The sequence below is a fragment of the Megascapheus bottae genome, unplaced genomic scaffold (genome assembly GCF_031878675.1).
Source record: "Megascapheus bottae isolate mThoBot1 unplaced genomic scaffold, mThoBot2.hap1 HAP1_SCAFFOLD_118, whole genome shotgun sequence".
NCBI lineage: Eukaryota > Metazoa > Chordata > Mammalia > Rodentia > Geomyidae > Megascapheus > Megascapheus bottae.
This window is the reverse complement of record NW_028327300.1, coordinates 483,928-493,277: the sequence shown is the minus strand read 5'-3', so window position 1 is coordinate 493,277 and position 9,350 is coordinate 483,928. Positions and strand designations below refer to the sequence as shown.

The window sequence follows — 9,350 nt, the reverse complement described above, 5'->3', positions numbered from 1 at the left end:
GGAGCATGAAATAATCCAAAGTGATTGCTTGGGGGCCAGTGAATGTCTTAATCTTCACTGTTAAATACTAAAATCTGCATGTGCACGTGTGCTCATTTCCTGGTGTCATAAATTGAATATTCACTCCCTTCCATTTCCCATTAAAACATAGCATGAATTAAAGGGTTTCATTTTCATCACTCAAATAGAGACCTTAAGCCCCATGCTGGAGGCTTACCCCTGTAATCCTAGCTACTCAGGAAGCTGAGATATGAGGATCATGGTTCAAAGCCAGCCTGAGATATGAGGATCATGGTCTGGAAAGTCCATGAAGCTCTTATCTCCAATTAACCAACAAAAACCTGGAAGTGGAGCTGTGACTCAAGTGGTAGAATGCTAGCCTTCAACAATTTAAAAAAAAAAAGCAGCTCAGGAACAGTGCCCAGGCCCTGAGTTCAAGGCCCAGTACTGGCACAAATAATAATAAAATAATAATAATAATAATAATAATAATAATAATAATAATAATAGTTTATCCTTTACCAATTGATGGATCTCACACATACTTAGAACTCCAACTACCTGGTCCTCAACCCAATGAAGTTACAGGGTTTGCTCTAAGAGTGTAAAACTTGAGTCATGGCATCTCTGGTCATAAAAGAAATGCAAATCAAAACAACTTTAAGATTCCACCTCACTCCATTTAGAATGGCTAGGATCAAGAAATCTAATAATAACAGATGCTGGAGGGGAGGTGGACAGGAGGGATCACTACTACACTGTTGGTGGGAGTGCAAACTTGTTCAACCTCTATGGAAAGCAGTATGGCAGTTCCTCAAAAGACTAAATATAGAGCTTCCCTATGACCCAGCAATTCCACTACTTGGCATTTACCAATCGTCCAGAAACAAGGACCTACTAAATCCACTAGCACAACAATGTTCATTGCAGCACTATTCACCATAGCAAAGATATGGAACCAACCCAGATGTCCCTCAGTTGATGAGTGGATCAACAAGATGTGGTATTTATACACAATGGAATTCTATGGTGCTCTCAGAAAGAATGACATCACCCATTTGTAAGGAAATGGAAAGACTTAGAAAAAAATCATATTAAGTGAAGGAAGCCAGACTCAAAGGAACATAGGCTCAATGGTTTCCCTCATTTACAATAATCAGTAGAAACCTTGGGCTCTCCTAGGAGAGGTTCACAATAGAGCAAAACCTAGATACATAAGGCCATACAGTATGATGCTAAATGAAAGGATCTCTAGGATATAGAAACAGAAGCCATATAATGAGTGATTGTTGTCCTTTTGCTGTCCCTTTATCTCATATTGTTACAATAGTTCACCTTGTTATCTGATATATTTTATATACGCTTAATTGAAATAGGAGAGGGAAGGGGGAAAATCAAGATGTATGGGGAGAGGGGGAGGGAAATGGGAACCATGACATGAGAAAGGGTATCAATATTTATGAAGTAATGTACCTTCTATCTGATGAATATAATGTAACCCTTCTATTAATTACAATAAAAATATATGAAAAAAATTGAGTCATGGCCAGGCTTCCTCCAGGTCCTTCAGAAGTGAAACTCCAGTTGTTCAGGTCTATCACCTTTCTTGAGTACATTTCCCCTCAGTCATTTACTGTGATCCGATACCCCAAGGACCCTTGTTCAGAAATGGCAGGGCGCTGTCACTGCCAACTGCAGGGAGAGCTCCTTCCTATAGCTGTTACAGGCCCCCTTGTCTCCTTCCTGCATCTGCACTTGGGACCACAAGAGGCAACGTGCACAATGGCAATCTCTTAATAGGATTATATCTTTTTCTGCACATCCCATCTCTAGGGATTATTGTCATTTGTCTCCTGCAAATGACAATCCAGCTTCTCCGGGCTCCCTGGTTGCTGGGGGAGAAATGTTACCGCACAGCTTGTGTCGGATGATGTTTTATAATCATAGCAGAAATCCAATATTAATAGAACTGTCTGGGTAAAAAGGTGCGTGCGCTGTTTGTGGAGCCACACGGGTATCCCTGATGTCTGGAAACACCCCTCCCCCGCGATTTCTTTACTCTGGCATTTCTCCTGTAGACATAAAATTTTAAATCAAGTTGGACCACAGGCACATATGGGACTATTATGAGGACATCCTGCTTACTCTCCCACAGTCCGACAGACACTTTGCACTGCCAACCCTTCATAATGCTCAATGGTGTTTACCATTTTTCCTAAGATACCCTTCTTTTTAATCCCTGCTTGTCCAAACACATCCTCTTCCGATTGCCTTCCGAGAGCACCTCACTCCGCAATGGTGTTTGACTTCCTGGTGGCAATGAGTCTCCAACTCCTTTGTGACCATTGCCTGTATTTTTCGCCTGAACCTCTTTAACCGCTCACAATTATGGGGGCAGGGGGAGTCAAGGTCCTGGCCCTTGATCTAAACTTCATCCTAACTTAGAAAAGAATGGGGGCTGAGAAGGATGAAAATGTTCCCCTCTCTCTATTAGTCCCCTCAAACACCCCTCACCCCCAACCACCCAGCTGGGGGGACTATGACACTCCTCCCAAAAGAGTGGCCCACACAGCCACGGTTATAGCAAGAGCTCTTGAGAGTAGTAGTGGGGCTGGCCCACAGATCTCACACTAAGAGAATGGGGTTTGTTGTTCTGTTTCCCTGAAAAGAAAGAGAGGGTCAGAGAGGTTACTGGTTTGCCCAAGGTCACTGAAAGGGAAAACCACCATTAGAAATCCTAGCTTGTCTAAACCCAGCAGCATCTCAGGGATATGATTCGTACAGAGCCTCTGATGGTGGGTGGAGGGGTCCGTTACAAAAATCTCTTTTCCAATTTGACACAAGATGTCCAAGAGAAAGCCTTCCTTCACAGAGTTAAAAAAAATCAATGATGTGAGCCCATCCTAGAGTCCCAGCTGGGCTTGAGATCTCAGCACTGCCCTTCTTACTCCATGTCTCCTGACCCCAGTGAACAATTTGGAACCAAGTTACAATTTCCTTTTCATTCTCATTAAGCAGAATACTCCTCTTTAACAACCCTCCCTAAACCACCCCCCATCTACAACCCTCCCTGAGCTTTGCTTGACTATAAAGCGCTCTATTTCTCTGTGATCTTTATGTCCTTAGAAATTACAACATGCTGGCATAGGTATTTAATTATTGAAAGGAGATGTGCCTTGTAAAATATTGTACCTGCAGGTTTGCTCATGCAAAGTAAGGATGGATCCCACTTGGCCAGACAAAACCTTTGCTATGCTAGAGCTTTGTTCTGGAATAAATCTTGGTTTGTGAAATATGCATCCTATAAGAGCACTTCTGGGTTCTGCCTAGAACTGGCCAAACTAAAACACCTTTCCCTTTTTTAAATGAAACTAAACCTTGCTTTTACATAATACTGAGCTGACCCCCTCCTAGGCTGGGAATTTAAAGAACACTTTTAGGGGTAGGGAAAAAAAAACAGATGTCAGATGATCCATCACAGAGTTTCTTTTCCAAGGCTGGAAAGAGCTCCACCACCACACTAAGGATAAAAGACAACAGATAAACGTCAAAGTTTGAACTCTGCTCAAAGACATACAAAAGCTTAGGTTGCAGGGAAAGCTCTCTGTGCTGTCCAATATGATAGACATGCTGGTACCATCCAATATTATTGGTTTTGACTTCTAATCCATGGATTTGACTTCAGATGTGTCTGGAATATCCAAAGCAGTGGAATTTCAATTTTACATCATAATGTAATCCATTTAGATTTAGTTGCATGGAGCATCATGTAATCCAGGCTTATCCTATTGGACAGTGAATGCAATTACTGATCAATATTCCTAAAGAACATAGAAGTAAACATGCTCAAAAATATTTGCCAGTGGAATCTGGTAATTTAGAAGAAGGATGAAAGAGCATGATTGAATCAGATTTGTCCTGGGGAATTCAAGGTTGGTTTAGCAGAAGAAGGAAGGGAAGGGAAGGGGAAGGGAGGGGAGGGAAGGGGAGGGGGAGAGAGAGGAGAGGGGAGGGGGAGGGAAGGGGAGGGGAGGGGAAGGAAGAGGAGAAAGAAAGAAAAAATAAAAAAAGAAAGAGGGAAGGAGGGAGGGAGAGGAAAGGAAAGGAAAGGAAATCAATGTCAGCGATTTAGTGGCACAAATTCATGGAATCCCAGTACTCACAAAGAGGAAGCAGGAGGATCACAAATTCAAGGTCAGACTGGGATATAGACCGAGAACCTGGCTCAAAGAAAAAAAATCAGGTATGGTAGCGCATACATGTAATCCCAGCTGTGTAGGAGGATTCAAATTAAAACCCTATCTGAAAAATAATCAACCCCAAAAGAGGGCTGGGGGCATTGCTTAAGCAGAAGAGTGCTTGCTGAGTAGACATGAGGCCCTGAGTTCAAATTCCCGCAAAAAAGGAGAGAGAATACTTACCTGACTTGAAAAGTAACCTCGTATGTGGTAAGAGTTCTATTAATACTAATTAGAATCAGCTCTATTAACCTTAGCTCATGAATATATTGCTATACTATGTCATTAATGTTATTAATATATCATTCATAGTATATTAATAGGAATACACTCATACTAACTTATTCCTGTTAAATACTGTTTAGGATTTCACTGTTCCCTTTTCTTAGGCTGTGAGTGTTACACCTCCCTGAGATTTTTTTTTTTGTGTAACAAGAGGCTCCCCTGACACTGAGCCTCATGTGTTCTGAGAGTCCGGGGATCCCCAGATCTGGGCCCCCCGCCATGCCCCACATGGGCTGGCTTCTCCAACACATGCAGCTGCTCTGTTGGCTGACCCAATCCAGGCCAGTGACTCTGCTTCTCTCCTGCTTGCCTCAGCAGTTTTGCTTCCCAGCCGTCCACACTCCCAATGGCTCCAATACGTCCAAAGATGAGCACTTCCAAACCCTGAATTATTTACATCTGAGAGGCTCCATGGGTCCTTTCTCCCTCCAATTCTGCCAGCCCCTCCCCCCTTCCAATGAATCAGCAAATTTGAATCTTGGCCATACACACACAAAGTGAAGTTTTGTTTTTTACTTAGAAGGTTCCTCTGGTACACCCAGGAGAAAAAGGGCAGAAAAAGATGGAGGTGGACAGTGGCTTGCAAAGGAAAAGGGAAAGAAAAGCAAACAACAACAATAACAATAAAGCAACTCTTGCTGAATCAGTAACTAGCAGTAATAGATTTTTTTTAAAAATTCACTTCCAGGCTCAGTTGGGGAAAACAAGATACATTTCCTTGCAATAATTTAAAGAGTGGAATGTTTCATTCCCAGAGAAACTACAGCTGTTTTGACCTATTCCTGGCTTTAGGTTGGACTATTATTTGCATTCTCTGAATTATTATTGTTGTTATTTCTTTTCCTTTCTTAACATGGTAGCATTTAGGAATGGAGCCAAGTTATAGCCTGATTAAAGTCTTTCACTCTGAATTAAAGGTTTTGAATCCAGCCTTAGGCTTCAGCCTCAGATTTTTGTTGCTGTAGCTGCTGTTTTCCATCCACACCTCCCCATCTCCAGGGGAGAAGAATAGAACTAGAAATCAGTCCGCTGCAGGCACACCCCTCTGAGGTTACACCAATTGGCTCCAAGGAGGGTGCCACTGCTGTTTTGGATGTTATAAGGCCACTGTGGCTGCAACCAGGCCAGTAAGGGGACAAAGGACATCTCCCTGAGGGAAAGGCCAAGGGAAGAGAAGGACCCTTCCCAAGCATTCTCATGTTCTAGAAAAGTCACTCTCCTTGCAATTCCTTTTTTCATCTCAAGAGTTCTGATAACTCACACCTGTAATCTCAGCTACTCAGAAGTCTAAGATCTAAGGATGGCGGTTCAAAGCCAGTCCTGGCAGAAAAGTCCCTGAGACTCTTACCTCCAATAAACTATCAAAAAGCCAGAAGTTAGGGGTGTGGCAAGTGGTAGAGCACCAGCCATGCAGCTGGGGATAGCAGGCAGGAATATGAGTGTGAGGCCTTGAGTTCAAGCACCGGTAGTGACAAGTTCATTCATCAATTCACTTCAGTCACCTGTAACATGAGATCATAAGAGCACCTAGGTCAAAGTGTTGGGTCTGAGATATTTACAGATGCACTGATCAGTAATCAATGAATGCTGGCTGGTGTGTACTGCTCCTCTTTAAGGTGCTTTCTCTACCTGATCATCTAGCATGTCATCTTCCCATGTCTGCCAAGATCGCACTTGCCGATAATGGAAAAAGCACAAACCATACACGTGTGTGCGTACAGGCTTGCACACACACACACACACACACACACACACACACACACACACACCACTTGTCTGTCGAAATAGGCTCTTTTCTGCCCAGGAGGGCCTTAGACTGCCATCTTCCCAATCATTGCCTGCTGAGCAGCAGAAATTATAGATGTCAGCCACCAAGGCCTGGCTGATAGAAAGATCTCTCTAGAAGACAGCTCAGTGGGCCCCTGGACCATAATCCTCCTCTGTCTATGCTTCAACATGGAGCTGGGATTTCAGGTGTGCACTACTGTTGGTTTGGTGGTTGAAATGGGGATAGGGGGAAACTCGAGCCCTGTGCAATGTCAGAGCCCACGTCCCATGTCTGTTACTTGCCTGTTGAAGGGAGGGAGGGAAAGCGGGCAATCTATCCCTACTGGGTGAAGGCTGAGAGAAGAGAAGGGGGGAGGTAAGATGGTAAGGGCTGGGAGTTTGGCCTAGTGGTAGAGTGCTTGCCTGGCATGCACAAAGACCTGGGTTCGATTCCTCAGTACCACATACACAGAAACGGTGCTGTGGCTCAAGTGGTAGAGCACTAGCCTTGAGAAAGCCCAAGGACAGCGCTCAGGCCCTGAGTTCAAGCCTCATGCCTCCGGACTGGCAAAAAAAATTTTTCTTTTTAAAAAAAGGTAATCAATGCCCTTTTTGGCCACAGGCTGCTGGGTACCAGGCCATGGAGAAAAAGACAGAAGAATGTGAAAGAGCAGAAGGAGAAATGAAGCAGTCATGGACCCCGCTGCCAGGAAAGCCTGCACTGTTCTGGCTGCTGCCAGTGCCAACAGGAATGGCAGGCAGCCTGGAGCTCTTGACAGAGGATGGGGAGGAAAGCCAGGAGCGAGAGTCAGCCGGAGGGAGATGCTGGAGGGGCTTCCCCAACTGAGCAGGCGCCTGGGGAAGGAAGACCCTACCCAAGAACAGCCTTGGGAGCCACAAACAATCCCCCTCCCCAACCTGTGCCCTGGACCTCCTACTCTCCCAGATCTCAAAGCAGCTAGCCCCAGCTCTCCTTCAGCCAGGCCAGCTGCCCGGCAGGCAAGCAGATGGTGACATCTTCACTAGAGCCAAAATTACCTTTCCAGGAAAATGTCTCAACCTTCTCTGGAGGACACAGAAAGGAGCGTGCACCATGGAGAATTTCAAACTTTCTCAAGAAGCTACAGCTTCTTAAAAGTATTTGAGTGAAACAAAAATGTATTTTGACTATAGATTGTTCAGTGCCTCCGATTTAAAAAGAAAAGAAAGGTTGTTGAAAGTTGCCTATAATCTCAACCACCTGGGAGGCAGAGGTAGGAAGATGACAGTTCAAGGCTGAACTGGGAGAAAATACAAGACCTATCTGAAAACCAAACTAAAAGCCAAGGGACTGGGAACAGGGCTCAAGTAATAGAGCACCTACCTAGAAAGCACAAGGCCCTGAATTTAATCCCAGTACAAAAAAATAAATAATAATAATAATAATAATAATAATAATAATAATAATAATAATAAAACAGGTGCTGGTGGCTCATACCTGCATTCCTAGCTACTCAAGAAGCTGAGATCTGAGGATCAAGGTTCAAAGCCAGTAGGGGCAGAAAAGTCTATGAAACTCTTATCTCCAATTAACCACCTAAAAACCAGAAGTGGCACTGTGGCTCAGAATGGCAGTGTGCTAGCCTGAAAAGAAAAAGAGCTCAAGGACAGTGCCCAGGACCAGACTTCAAGTCCCATGACCAACAGAAAATTAATTAACTAACTAACTAACAGTCAGGTAGTTTCCAGAACTTTAGCTCCTTACTCCCCAACCCTGTCATCCCTTGTGAGCAGCTAGTCATGGACTAAAAATCACTGAATTAAACTATTCTATCTGTCTCTGTCTCATCCCCTCCCTCTCAAATCTCAACATCTGGCTCCCAGATGTATGCTTACCACTGCACTTACTGCTTGCATAACAGACAGGTTCCATTATCAATGCTAATCTGTTTACCTAATTCTAGAACTCTGAGGGGCTGTGCTGGGAAATATTGCACGCTCCATTCCACATCAAGTAGGGACATGTTCGGTGAGTGATTAGCAATGTCTGCATGGAAACAGGAAGCTGGATGCATGGGTCCAGTACTCACACAGAGGGCCGCATCTTCATCACTCTGCTTCTGGACAATGTTTGACTCTAAAAAGCTCCCTTCTGACTGGAGAAAACATTTATGCTGACTATGAGACACAAATGAATGATTGAAGGCCTCCAGAGGAAAGGATTTTGAAGCAAACAAGGAATTTCTCTAGCATCTCTATCCTCAAAACTCATATGACTCCCCTGTTAGACTTCATGTCTGCATGTACTGTTGTCAAAACTACTTTTTCCTACTTCACAAGAATGAGAAGATGGGTCCCCTGGACCTCGTCACTCCTAAACTGGCCCCATCCTGTCCACTGCAGATAAGCATCAACTTGCAAATCCTAGCCTGATAGAACTATCCTAAGATGTGTAGACCTCACTGGTCAGGGACTCAAATCTCAGCTGACCAAGTGGATGGCCTTGGGGGGGAAAATTATTTGCCCTTGCCAGCCTCAGTTTCCTCCTATGCATGAGAAAAAGGAAAGAATTCGGAGCTCATGTAAGAATTAAGGAAATTACAGTTGTTCTGCTCCTAAAATCTACAGGATATTTAAGATACACTGCTTTCTTTTCCCCTCTTTTCATACCCTCAAGGCTATTTCAAGCTTTCTCCACAGGCAGTGAGTAAGGCATCAGAAATGTCTCTGTGCTGAATTAACGTAGCTGAGAAATGAGAAACCCCTCCCTGTGCCCCCAACTTGAGCCCTCCTCCTCTCTGTTTAGATTCAACTCAAAATAGCTGAACTTAGATGGAACCAGTTGGGGTCTGTCTTTGTATCTGGAGGCTTAAAAAAAAGATTCAAACCTTAAGCCCAACAGCTGCAGGTTAGTCAAGGACCTGATTCTGCCTGGTTAATTAACTTTAACCTCCAACCCAAGTCACTGTACATTTGTGCAGCTGACTCCTTTGATGCTAAAAGAATAAGCTTTTATCCAATGATTTATAATTTTTTAAAAGAAACTGTTTTAAGTAGCATAGGTGTATAGTTGTGTTTTTT

At 43.8% G+C, this 9,350-nt stretch overlaps 1 long non-coding RNA gene across 2 annotated transcripts; it reads right to left on the bottom strand.

Annotated features, from left to right (window-relative positions):
- Positions 1 to 3,137: 3,137 nt before the first annotated feature.
- LOC150040144 (uncharacterized) lies at positions 3,138 to 8,218 on the bottom strand. Of its 2 annotated transcripts, none has more exons than XR_016534064.1 (4): positions 8,166 to 8,218; positions 5,872 to 6,025; positions 4,164 to 4,220; positions 3,138 to 3,520 (listed from the first exon to the last, which is right to left on the bottom strand). It is a non-coding gene; the product is annotated as an uncharacterized LOC150040144 (long non-coding RNA). The 2 variants fall into 2 exon arrangements; XR_016534065.1 differs by having other exon boundaries at positions 3,471 to 3,785.
- Positions 8,219 to 9,350: the final 1,132 nt, after the last annotated feature.